Source organism: Pezoporus flaviventris, unplaced genomic scaffold (genome assembly GCF_033815535.1).
Source record: "Pezoporus flaviventris isolate CSIRO_AGI_PZ_B2104156 unplaced genomic scaffold, CSIRO_AGI_Pfla_v1 ptg000078l, whole genome shotgun sequence".
NCBI lineage: Eukaryota > Metazoa > Chordata > Aves > Psittaciformes > Psittacidae > Pezoporus > Pezoporus flaviventris.
Genome location: NW_026892626.1, coordinates 10,842,489 through 10,856,437, shown reverse-complemented (window position 1 = coordinate 10,856,437; position 13,949 = coordinate 10,842,489). Strand labels below are relative to the sequence as shown.

Genomic DNA, 13,949 nt, shown 5'->3' with positions numbered 1-13,949 from the left:
CATATTTCTCCATGGAAGAACAGTCCTCAGATCTCCCAAACAGTACGGTGAATACCATTCATGCTTAAGGTTTTCCCAGGCCAGAGAGGCAGAAACAGCCCACAATATGCTCCAGCCCAGGGATAAGATACAGTGCATCAGCCCACATCAGCAACAGCCCATACTGTGACTGAGAGGAGACATGTTAAATGTAACCAAATTCACTGTTTCTGCATAGAAACAGGTATTATGCTGTTATTCATTTTCACTGGCAGTGTAATGGATTTAAACACTACAGATATCATAGGCAGAGATAAAGATGACCATTTATCACAAAGGCTAATGATGCCTAGGGTGGCTCTGGTATGTCCACTCATGGCAATATTTAAAGCCAGATTAGTCAAATAGCTGTCAAGATTGGTTTAGGTATCATTTCTTGCTTTAGGCCAGACAAACAACCTCTCCAAACTCCTTACAGCTCTAGTTCTACAAGCCTTTAACCTGGTTAATAGCATATTTTGGGAAACAAAACGGGTGCAGAGCACATGCTAAAGCCACTTTCTCCCGCCTGAACAGAATAATTCAGGAAAAGGCCTAGACTTCTGCAAATGTTTGACTCCCCAGATCTCTTGAGAATGCCTGCTCCTGTCCTTTCCAGTGAAGTTTCCAGTTCCTAGATAAACATAGAGATAACCTAGGGACAAACACAAGCAGTGCAGTGCACTCTCATTTATGAAAAAGTAATGTTTACCTTTTCTAGCAAAACATTTATATACGCAGTGAGGCACCGGGTCAGCCACAGGATTCCTGCAGCCCGTGACTAACAATTTGTGCTGAGATAATGGCATTTAATCAGTAATATATGGGTTACTCTTAAAAACTAACATCTCCTGCTCAAGGCACAAAAGCTGAAGGTGTTACTGAAAAAAAAACACAAACCACCAATAAATTGCTCCTTATATATAGATATAGGGGATTTCTAGAAAATAGGGTGAAGGACATGACTGGTCTTAAATCAGTTGTATAGATCAGATGATCAGCTCACTTACAAAGCCAACATCCAAAGCATACTCACTCCTGTGCTAAGAGCTGATTTCAGCATACAATGTCTCCTTATGCAAACAGTTCAAAACCACCCAGAACTGCTATTTCTTATAACTAAGCTTACTATAAGAACCTATTGCTGCGTGAAAAACAGTGGAACGTGGGTGACTCACGCCTGCATGTTTTCTCAGAAATCTTTGTCAGTCTTGTAGAAATAAATCTTCTTAAAAGAGTCACCTAAATTGTTCGCAAAATATGCATGCAAAAAGAGCAGGACAGTGGAAATGTATGTCCAGACAGGTACAAGAGTCACTAGACGATGTTCTACTTACCTACAGCACAGACTTACTGATTAACATGGGTCCCTTCTGTACGTATGTCTTACACATGCTTATTTTATTGAATGCCTTGAATAAGGATCCAAACTGTAGAATAATGCTTGCTGTTTGCATAGCAGATGATCTCAAGTGAACTACAAATGTAAGTTTAAAAGTACAGAGGTCAGCACAGGAGAGAATGGGAGAATTCAAGGTCACACAAGAAAGTTTGCAACTGCAACAAGATTAACATCCCTCCAACTCTGGTGTGTTAAACATAAATCCATTCTTCATCTCAAGAGTCTGCTACAGAGAAAATTATAGATCTATAGTAAAACTGTAAAAGCAGCCTACACACAAGATGAAAAGTGGGACTGCTAAAATTACTTTCAGACCATAGCAGAAACTAAGAGCTAGGAAATAAGTATTAAGCATGACAACAGGCATATTCACAATGACTGCAGCAATCACTAGACCATCAAAATAGAATGCAGGAAAAAAATTGAGGCCACCAGCAATTAGCTAAAGGAGGAACTTACCATGCTTTCGTGTATGTGTACTTCAAAAATGTTTTAAACACATTTATGTTATCAGCAAAAATTTTCTCCATCCACATTTCAATATATTTTAGTTCAGTAAAGTTCACTGAAAAAGAAGAATCAACTTACTCAGGTTATTGATGTGCTCAAGAGAAAGAGTCTCTCCAAGTACAGGATTCTTGGTTCTCTTCCCACTTTTGCCATATCCATTTGGTGTGGCTTCAGGCAAAAGATACTCTGCCTCTCTAAAATAGAGATGATAACATGTGATGATACCAACCTTGTTCTTGATCCTTATGCAGTCACACTGTAAATTCTTCAGAGAGGTAGGACTGGTTTCTCACAAAATGTTTTACAGTGCCTAGAACAAGACTGCTAACAGCTTCAGCTGTAAAAATCAGCAGTTTTGACAATCTGATTCAAAATCTGTATTCCCTTTCAGTTTGTCAGGCTTCACTTTCAATGCACATAGGATTTCATGTTAACCTGGTTCACTGGTTGTCCATGGAAAACAAAACCAACAAAATATCCTTTACTATAGTTCATGAAATGGAAAATGCGTCAATCTTCCCACACCCAACACGCTTCCTTTGTGGAATGAGGGTGCATGTAAGATTTGTTCAGCATGACCCTTAGAGGGAAGCATTTTTAGAACACTTCCTTAAATAAGGGAAACTTTAGTTGACACGGAAGGTGCTGAAAACGTGACATTCTTCAGTGCAGGGCCTTCTCCTCACAAAGACAACATGCCAATACTGTCAGAGCAAAGCGGCTGCAGAAATGGTGCTACAGTCTCCCCCCCTACAAACGATTTAAAAAGGTGACTGGTTTCAGCTTAATTGTTATCAAAAAGGAAAGAAAGAGTTTAAATTCAAGAAGACACCTCACAGGTGCTTTTAACTCTCCTAGTTCTGTGGTTCCTTTTAATTCTTCCCATATTTGAGCCAAAGAGCCTGAGCTGTTCTCAGACAATTTATTTTCAGGACCTTCTGTATCCATGACCAAATGGTGGAAATCTGTTAAAATGCTCCATTAGAGGTTTGCATGTGTTTTGAAAAGGATACCTCACAAAACGGCAGTGACACAGGGTGGGAGGGAATTCAGTGATACTTTCAAAAGGCAGGTCAAAAACACTATCTAGGAGAAAAGATTTAACATCTCAGCAAACCCATGTCCCAGCACCCACGCACATCTCCCTCATGACCTTGCCACCATCTCTGTTACCTCTCATCTGTGTCAGCCCTTGTATTCCGCTGGTGCTCAGGTCTCCTTAAGTTGAGCTCTGATGCTGTTAGCCTCAGCAGCTGCTTCCTCACCCCAGTGCCTGAAGTGATCAGTGTCAATAAAAATCTAAACCAGAGAAAGTGAAACAAAACTCAAGAAAAGGCTTCAAATAAAAGGAGTGATGATTTCCTGCGACATTCAAGTGACTTGAAAAGTAAAGCACCTGGGAGGCAAACAGAGAATGAATGGAATGAAAAGGAATTGATGGAAAGCTGAAGAGGAGCCTAATCATTCAGGAAAGGTGTGCGATGGATGTTTCCACATGCTTTTTAGGTAGTCAAGGAAAGAGTTTTTATCTGTCTGATGAATAAGGCTGTTCACTCACTGAACTTCAGTCTTAGAGTTGCCAGGTTTATGATACTCTGATTTCTACTGGTCTCTGACTGCAGTGAGGACTTTTTATGGGATGGAGTCATGCTTGTTCAGGTCATTCAGTGGTAACAGATCATTCTCAAAGTGTCCATTTGTAACTGGAATATTTCAGAGAAAAATGGATCCTAAAACCACAATTTGCTTTGGACTGATGCCTTAAGGATCATTTACTTTTTTAGAGAAGCACCTTTGGTTCATCAGTATGGTATCTGAGTGCCTCCTGAACAGACACTAAGTTTTGTTCTACCAACAGGAACCCCCTTTGGCACATAAGCAGCTGGAGCGGCTGTTCCAGTGCTGGGGTTTCTGTGAGCCTAAGTCAAGATGGGTTTATATGTGACAGAATTTATAGGGCCTATCACGTTAATGTTTTGAGAAAATAACATTATTTAATGTTACTCTTCCCACTCCTTGCTGTAGCAGTTAGGTGGAAAAAGATGATTGATGCCTGGGATTCAGAGCAAAGATAATGATAAATAATGCAAGAAATGTAACTCAGCACTGAGTAGGTTAGTGGTTTTATCTTTCATTTATCAGAACTCCTACAGAAATGTTCCTTTTTGGTTATATGGTAATATATGGTAATATATGGTTATATGGTAACCTTTTTGATTATAATTATGCTGGGCAATATCTTCACCAGGTAGGTTGTACAGAAGTGCAATTGTAATTCTGTAAAAGAACAAAAGAGAGTTACTCTGTTAGATTTATGCTTTGACACACAGATGCCAAAGCAAAGTGTGTGTGCTTGTCTAAGTATGTATCTGAATGTGTGTATACATACACACAGGAACACACATAAATGCATGAAACTAACATTAATTGGATGTTTTTCATCTGTTCCTATTTGAAAAGTGTATTGATGATACATACTCTTCTGTGCAGAATCTAAAGAAAAAGGTTTTGCTCTTTATAACAAAACAAATTCAACAAGATAGGCTATCTCAATTTTAATCAAAAGAAAGTCAAATTTATTTTCTTGCCAACCCAAGTTGCAAAACTGTAAAGCTCCAGACCTCCACCTCTTACTTGACTTTGAATACAGAGCAGCTGATGTGTGACCAGTTTCTCTCTCTTATCCTTTTTCACATTAATGTAACTTACACCTCCAGGGCTAAGACTAGGATGACTCTTCTCCTTTCTCTAAACACACAACTGCATTCTACCATCTGAGCTACAGAAGGGCTGGCACACAGCACAACAGGTAGAAATAGTTCTCCAGTCTCTAAAAGACCGTACTCTGTTGCTGTCCTTCCCCCACCGCCATCTCTTACCTGGAAAAGTAGTTTCTGCATCACAAAGGTTTGCCTTAGTGAAGTGCTTACAAAAATGGTACCTAATTAAAGAGTCCTTATGTGAGTAATAATTAACTCTGCTCTTGACCTCCCTTTGATTCATACCCAGTCTAGTCAGTCAAACTACTTTTTAATTCCACGTCATTTCTTCCCAACAGAAGAGTACTGAAATCTTACTTGCTGGTCACTGTGACTGGTCCAAGGATATGCAGAGTGGACAACAATCACCATCAATACAAAGAAGTAAAAACTAAATATAACTTTTCCTTCATTTGAGTCATAAAAAACCTTACTCAACCTCTTACTCAGTAAGCTGTTGTAGCTTACTCGAGCTACAACGTGACAGAAAAATCTCCACAAGGAAGCTTCACGCTTGTGTAACCCGTTTGCTTTTGGTTGACTCTTTCCAGATGTTTCTTTATCCCAAACATCTCAGAATTTTTCTGAAGAATTTGCAGAAGCTGCATAACAGCTTAAAACAGCAGCTCCAAGAATCCAATTTGGTAAAATTGATGTCACATACCAACCTGATTTGAGAAGTGAATTTAATATTCAAGAGTTTCCTACTGTGAATTTTTTTTTGTGGATGGCAGCAGGGAAGATCCCATAGACTGCAAAGGTAAACTGTCTCATGCACTGATAAGATAATGATACGTAACAGCAGGATGTACCTATATTATGCTGCTGAGAAGAAAAATATAGATACTCAGAGAATATGCAAGGTAGACAACTGGTTTTGCCCATTATTTAAAATGTACAATTACATCTGTACCAATGCAATAACTTTGATTTTAATTAATCTTCCAGGTGTATAGCTGAACATGCTTTGCGATGTTTAGTTTGCTTAGCCAAATTAATTGCTGGTGTAATTCCACCAAGTACAGAGAATCTCCGCAAGAAGATGGCTTACTCCCATTTACACAGTAAACCTAAATAAATGAGTTATACCAAACAAGAATGTGGTCCCAAACCTGCTCCATTTGCTCTTCTAGTTCACAGACAGTGCACCTATGGCAGTAGGGTGGAGCAATACTCTTGTGCATCTGACAACGAACCATGAATTCACAAGGTTCTTTAATATACCTCCTAAGTTCCTAGGTATACTTCCTACATTAATATATTTCCTACACATACTTCCTAAGCCAAGGAAAATAATTTTGCAATTTAGCCATCAGAGGGAGCTCATATGTGGCTCAGAAAACCCATGGAATTATTTGAAGCCTTTTATAAAAACTTATTAAGCAAAGACAATAGGACTGAGCAATCCTGGGAAATCCAGGCCTTATGGAGACTTTTTCTTTCACTAAAAGTATACAAGAAAGATTTTTTTTTTTTATTTTTCCCTAAATTAATGAATTTTTTCAGAGTTGACAAAAATGGCAGGACGCCAAGCATCTGTCAGTGTGCTCTGAGCAGACACAGTTGCATCACAAGTTTAATATAGCTAACAAAAAAAGAAACTTGGAGTTTGCCTCCTGAGCCTGTACACAACCAAGTGCTCTGATTTCTTTAACTGCTGAGCCCCCCGTGGCTGCTGCTGCTGAAAGCTGATCTTCAGTATTTTTAGTAACTTGCTCCTCATTGCTATTTCTTACCAAGTTCCCACCACTTGTGCGAACAGCAGCTTCTTCACCCATGCCACAAAAGAGTGATTTGCCACACTAAACTTTTATTAGAGGTGCTGCTACATAAGAGCAAAAGCACCTACCTTCAGTCTTTGATTGTATCTATAGCATTGACAAGAAAACCTCTTTTAAACCAGTAAACCAATTTGACAGGTTCACTAGCAAGAACCAGTGAACACAGAGTATTGGTCACCCTTCAGCAGAGAGCTGCTAGTTAAGACACACTATCAAGATATTAGGAAACTGGCTTCTGCTCTGTGATTTGTAAAAGACAGCATCAACCATTCAGATGTACCACCAATAATGACTTAAACTACACTTTGTTGACTGGTAAATGCTTATGTACAATAACTAGTAAAATCTGACCTATGGCATATTACTTTAAAACCACTGCTAATTGGCAACTGAAAACATGCAGTGACTGCCCAGTGACTTCTTATATAGAGCTTGGTATATACTTCATACCACAAAAAAGACAACCCTGCAGACTGCACTTAAATCAAGAAATTAACTCAAATATTTTACAGCAGAGGGAGTTTTTAAATGGTTGTCCTGCAATGGACAGAGTGTGAAAGCCAAACCCTATGCTTTGTAAAATCATCATTTACAACTCCAAAGCCAGAATCTGGCCAGTAGAAACAAGCTACACAGGCTGTTTAAAGCAACTCAATAGAAAGATTAACCACATGAAAAATATGCTGAGGGGTTGTACCACTGACATAAGCTGCAAGACCTCAAATCTTCATGTGAGATAGCAGAAGTCAAGCACTATGTGGCCACTAGATACTGCTGTGTGCTTTGCTCTGGAGCCTGTTCACCCCAGAGCAGATGCCTGCCAGCTTAATCTTAAAAAAAACATGGTTTAAGCTAGCTGCAGTGCAGCCTGCTGCAAAATGACTTGATGGCAGTAAAATGGTCTGACTCAATTTTGATCTTGTCATAATGCTAAAATGCACAGTACCAGGACTCGCATCTTTGATAATCCACTTGTACTGTACATCTTGACTCTGGCACTTTTCACAGCATACAGACTTTTCTTACATATAACTTCCATTAACTCTTTGCTAGACTCAGCTCTGATCCAAGGATGTCTTACTCACAGAAATGAAAAGGCTACTTTACAGCTGAGATTTTAATCTCCTCAGACCAAATTTACGGCTCCAATTCCTCTGAAAACATGATAGCTACAAACTTTGAGAGAGACTCAAGATTCCTAAAACTCCTGAAAGCTTAAAGAGAACTTACCAGATAAACAGACTGTCATCTCTAGTAGCAGTAATTTGGAACAATCCAGAATTACAAGACAACTTTGACACCTCAGCTCTGTTTCTGGTGTCTAAACTGAACAGTGAAGCTGCAGCACCCCAGAGGAATTTCAACGTCTCTAAGCCTATCAGATCCCTTCTACAGCACTGAAGGAGCAATTCTGACACCTAATTTAATTGAAGAAACAGTTCAATAAAATCTGCAATTGGTTTGAAGCCATTTTGGATTAAACCTCAGGTCAATAGCTCTTTATAGCTGACTGTGATTTTGGGACACAGGAAATCTTGCTGAACTGGTTCTCTACTTGTCTAAATTTCCTCATCTCTATTCTCCATATGTGATTAAGCAGCTAATTGGACATACAGTCATTTACAGAGGTCCCAGAAAACACAGCACTGATCTACCATTAATATTCTACAGTTAGCAACAGTTTAAACAATGACTAGAATTTGAGCTTGAATTGTGATGCCACAGGCCCACCTTGAATTGGTTTTGACCCCAGTCCTAAGAAGCCCAAGTCCATTTGTATTCACCATCCTTCTGCACCCCACTACCTCCATCCTGATTGCACAGAAATTTTTGTCATTCATTTTGATGGTCATTTTAACAATCTTTACTTTCCACAGGAGTCAGGCAAGCCTCAGCCTTTATTACATGGGTGAAAAGAAGAACAGGACCTAGCACTGTTTTAATCAACTCTACTGATGAGGCTGAAGCCATCATAAATGCTGACGATTTGGCAGTGACTGGCTTTTTTAAGGTAATTCACTGGAAAACTCAAAAGGCTGGTTTGTTTCAACTTTGGGATATACTGCTTGCTATCGTCACCACACATCCAAAAGACCTAGAACTTGCCTGAAACACCCAGGCCCTCAGTTTTCTTTGCATTTTCTACTTATTTTTATCTTTTTCACACTTCAAAATAAGCAGCACAGGCAGAGATAAGAACATCTTGCACCACAGCACTTTTCCCAGGCACAGAGACCTACCACTCTGAGACCAGCTTCTGAGGACGTGATGTGACAGCAGTGTTTGCACAACTCTGGTCACAGCAGACTTTCCTGTATCCTCAGAGAAAGAGCTTCTGCCAAACCATCCCAATTTGGTGGCTGGTGGGAAGAGGGCAGAACTACTGATCTACCTATCCTTACTTAATCCTTTTCTTTGGAAAGACTCAACCCATTGTTGATGTGGATTATGCTGCTACTGGAGCCTCCAAATGCATAAAGTTGTAATCCTTGCCCAGAGTTGTAACTGAACTAAAAATGTAAGGTTACCTGATCACTGCATTTCTATTCAAACTGAGTGTAAAATCATAGGCATGAACAGTTGCAGGCTGTTCTAGTGAAGGACTGTTCCCTTCCTGCTTAAGTCCATTAAAAAAAAAGCAGTAAATATTGTCTAACATAACTGGAGTACCTTTTCTTCCTCTTCCCATTTGATGATTTAAACAACTTTAGTAAAACTCGGGGGGGCAGAGACAGCTCCATAAATATCAGGCTAACTGTGCATTATAGTTCCTGCCAGCTAAGAAATCTGCATCGATAGGAAGTCATAAAATATTTTACTGTGTATGATCCAACTCATATAGTCCTTTCTCAAGCAAATTCCTACTAATTTCCACAGCAGAATAAAGTTGTTAAGATTTGGGGCTGAATGATACAGAACAACAGTTAAGTAGTGCAAAATAAATTTTAACTGTCAAGGCATGAAGTCAGAAGGGAGTAAAATAGGAATATTTTTTTCTTGCTTTTCAATTTGTCCTTGAAATCTTTCATATCTGAAACATTCAATCAAGGATTTTTTATAACTAAAGAGACATTTATTGTGGTATCTCTCTGCCTAGTTAAAAGCACAGTGTCTGGACTTACACTTCAGCTGATAAGGTCCCAAGTGTGCTGGCTACAGTGGATAGTCCAAGTCTTAAGGATGGGGGAAACAGGATTCATTACCAAAATGCCCCATAGCAACAGAGCTAGTGAACACGTACAGCATAAGAGGACAAACTGTGAAAATGCTCAGAGTGCCCAGAATTTTGCTTTGCAGCAATCTGCCTGAAGCCATTTATGAAGGAAGGCAGTTTCCCAGTGCTGGGGCAGGTTGAGAAGCCCTTGCTATTGCAGTGATACCGGTGATCTCCTAGAACTACGCTGACAGCAGATACTGCCTGCAGATGTGTTTGACTTGACTCCATGATTTCACTCTGAGGCTGAAATGACAATAGATGAGCATGAGTTAGGTCACGTCAGAAATTTAATGGGTGGAAGCCACAAAATAGCATCCAAGTAAATAAAGAGCTGTATTTGGCCTTCTATTAGTCACAGATTGTTCACAAATGTGAGTGCCAGGATGAGCTGGGAGGACTCAGCATATAAATTACTATTCATCTAGCATGAAATAATTGTCTGATTAAATCAAATCTGGAAGCGCTGTTGCCTTTCATCATGCTTATTTACTATTAGTCTGAGGGTGGACAGCACAGTGACTATTTGACAGATGTAGGAGTCAAGGTCCCTGCCTTGAAGAGTACTCAGTCAAAGCACCAAACACATCAGTCAGGTCCTCTTGCAAGCAGAGAGCCCTCCTCTCTAATCCATCACATCCTGCCGGCTGTACAGATGAGCTGCAGCAGGGGAGCTGCCGTTGGCATGATCTTTCCTCATCTGCAGAAGTCTTTGCAGTGTGGAAATGCCAGGGCAGTGCTGGGCAGATGAGGTTAGTACAAGGACACAGGGAACCATACACCATCTATACTGACCAAGGCCAGCCAGCACTTGCTGGAAAGGTGAAGGCACAAGCAGGGTCACAGCATTCCTAGGATCTCCCCTGTTGTAAAGATCTCCACTTGAAGGTAATCACGGCAAGTTATACCCAGTTCACAATTATGCTCTCGTGTCTACCTAACAAGCCTTTAGCAGCCTGCCTCACTAATAGCTCTCACTTCTACACATCCCAGCAGGATGTGGGACACAGTCTTTATACATATTCTTTCTGGGACTAGGAACTTCACAGTGACAGTGTGGAAGTTTTCTGTGAGACGGCTAGAGGTGTGCCAGAGACGCCTTTTGGGATGACAGCCAGTGCGGACATTTGTGCTAATTATGGCATCCAAAAGAACACCCTTGTTGTGTTTAAGAAGGTAGGAGTACAAAAGCCTAGGAAGCAAGGTACAGCAGCTGCCATAGCAGCTTTAGGTTATGGAAAGGCAGTTAGGGAATTTTTCAAGTTAAAATTTCCTAGTTGAAACTCAAAAAGCTTATCACAAAAAATATCACATGTACAGACAAGAGTGACATGTAAAAGCAAACAGCAACTTTTGGACAACTAATGTCTTCAACACGGTTGCCTATATTCAGGCTCCTAATTTATACTTAGGCATCTTGATAAAAAACCTTTATTTTCCCATTCTGACCCACATTCTGACCAACACATGCTGCCAGGTTCAGTGAGTTTTGCAGACATTCACCTCTTTTCCTTTGTGTTGACTTTGGCCAGGAATCTTCTTTTCTTTCAGTCCACAAAAGAGGTGTCCAACAACAGGAATAAAACTACACAGAAGTAGGACCAACGTTTAGGCTATGAACTAGTCAGACCAAGGATGTGCTGAGTGAGTGTATGTCACAGCATATATATAGAACAGATCTTTCAGTATGTCAAGATTACCAAGCAAATTAAAGTTGTCAGGTTTACCTTGAATTTTAGCTATAATCTTTGTTCTGTAATCTAGCTGTGACATTCATTTTACAAGTTATGGAATTTCAGTTACTGAGGATCATAAACCAGCAAAGCTGAGAACAACATTTTAGAGTAAAGACAGTCTCTTTGCAGATGTAGTCAGTAAGGGCAACAACCTCACAAACTTCACTATTTGTCCAAGGGAAAACCTGTGCATAATGAAGTGCTGGAAGATGACAGACAGAACAAACTGGATCTAATGAGGCTAATAAAAACCTTTACCCTGGATTTGGTCTCTGAATATAATTTTGAGGTATGTGTATTTCATTGTATTAACAAAAGCCATAGGAGAAAGACAAAAAAGACAAGAACCCATGCAGAAAAAGACTTAGGGAGCTATTCTCCTCCTTAGTATTTGAGAATTTTGTTTGCTTGTTTGACTATGCTAGCCCTAAACACATCTAGAAACACCAGCAGAACTCAAGAGGCAGTTCTTGGTCTAATCCTTGCCAAAGTATGCTTCCCTTTGGCAAGATGTTTCTTAGAAGAGAAGAATGCCTGGCCAAACAGCGAACTTATCTGAGTACACAAACACCTCCCTCCTGTGGAGCCAACATGAAGGCCTGAGCTGCTTCTGCAGTAACTATGTTGGGTTGGAGATTGGAAGGTTTTCAATTCTTCCACTCCCATGCAGTAAACAGGTCCTCTTGGCCAAGGTGAGGAAGAAAGAAGCCAGCAATAATTTTTGTTAGTGCAGATATGAAGGGAAAGACATGGAAATCATGGAAATACCTGCTTACTAGGGGGACATCCCTCTGCCACTGATCATGGTGGGGTGGCATGAGAGGAAGGGCAACTCTATGCAGGGAAGGAGATGTAAGCTGCTGATGCCACTCAGAAATTAAGGAAGTACCCCAACCAGGTCCAGCTCCCACAGCTGCTGCAGCTGGGCCTTCCTGGGTAACAATGCTTTTTACTTCCAGCACATCTTTAGCGCTAATTCTTCAGTGTGTGTTACACAGGAGGTCAGCCTGGAAGATCACAACAGTCCCTTCTGACTGTAAAAATCTATGAATAACAATGAGGTTTTCCCTGGAAGAGAGAAAACACTCAGCAGCTGCTGATTTTTCTCACTTTATCTTCTTTAAAACAACAAAAAAAACCCCCAACAGTTATGGAAATGATTGGGAACTGAGTCTTAAAAAGTAAAATTTGCAATAGCACGACTAAATGACACTGATACACTGAGCCTCTGATTCACTGTTCTGCTTACAAAGAGTGGAACAGATGTTGAGTCTTTTGTTTCCCAGACACCTGTGAAGATTTTTGATGTCCCTGTTGAAAATCACATCCTGCTGTTCGCCCCAACAAACTCGGAGATGTTCAGTGCAATTTATGAAAACTACAAGTCTGCTGCTGCAGAATTTACAGGGAAGGTTTGTAATGCTGAATCCCTGCTTTGCAAATATGAATGCCAAATGATCAATGGAAAAACACTCACCAACGCTACTGGTAAAAGTACACTGCTGTCAGTTCATCTTCTAAGTCTACCAAATCATTTTAAAACAGTATCAGCAACTACTCTTTAGATGTTAGGGGGACAAGCTGAAAAAAGAACCTTCACTTGAAAACTATTCTTTAAAATGCAACAATCACGTAAACCAACACTTAATTCCAGCTGCTCCCAATCAAATTGTTTCTGATATTGCAAATACAACTTTGCAGGAGCAACTTCTGACCAAAGATAGTTTTAGCAATGTTGTGGCAATTTCTGCCACCATCACATTGGTAAAGACATTGGATTACAGGCGTTTCAGCTCTTTTGTCCTGTTAAGATTTATTAGGTGGAGCAATAAAAGTTTTGACGGATAATTTGGAAGCATTACTAAAATATGTGATAGCAAACCACTGCAAATGACAGAGGGAAAAGCTTTGTTCCTTTTGGCTGCTTTAGCACTTGTTATTAACTAGGATCAAGCTATGATGAAGTCCACAGAACTGCTGGTTGTTGGTCTGAGACCAAACAACTTACAATTCCTTGTTCTACACAATTTCTTGCATTTAATGTCAGATCCTAACCCACTGTCAAGCTCCACAGGCCACTTCTCTAAAATGGCTAAACCAAAGCTGAAAGACTCAGCCAGATGCACAACTCCTTCTTATCAGATAATGTTTGCCTTGGTGGATACTAATGAACCAAGGAAAGGAAAAGTTTTTGAGTACTTTCGCATCAGGGTTCCTGCCTTGAGAATCCTAAATCTGACAAGTGAGGCAATGTACAAAATGCTTGCAAATGAGGTGACTGTGGAGAACCTGAAAGAAGTCTGCCAGAGCTACCTAAATGGAAAAGCAAAGGTATGTCCACTACTAATGAGACATCCCTTTACTACCCTAGCTAAAACACTGACAAATTTGCAAAACATCCTTTTTTAAATGATAACAATGTGCTGTTCTGATCATCAGTTTAGTAATTTACTCTCCTTTCAAAGCATTCATCTACAGCTGCTGACAGAGCTTTCTTCTGTATTTAACAACTGATGTGAACTACAAATT

The 13,949-nt window shown here is 40.0% G+C and overlaps 1 long non-coding RNA gene across 1 annotated transcript; it reads right to left on the bottom strand.

Annotated features, from left to right (window-relative positions):
• Positions 1-1,120: 1,120 nt before the first annotated feature.
• LOC133279677 (uncharacterized) lies at positions 1,121-3,575 on the bottom strand. The gene is made up of 3 exons (XR_009746950.1): positions 3,327-3,575; positions 3,104-3,229; positions 1,121-2,251 (listed from the first exon to the last, which is right to left on the bottom strand). It is a non-coding gene; the product is annotated as an uncharacterized LOC133279677 (long non-coding RNA).
• Between the last annotated feature and the right edge of the window lie 10,374 nt (positions 3,576-13,949).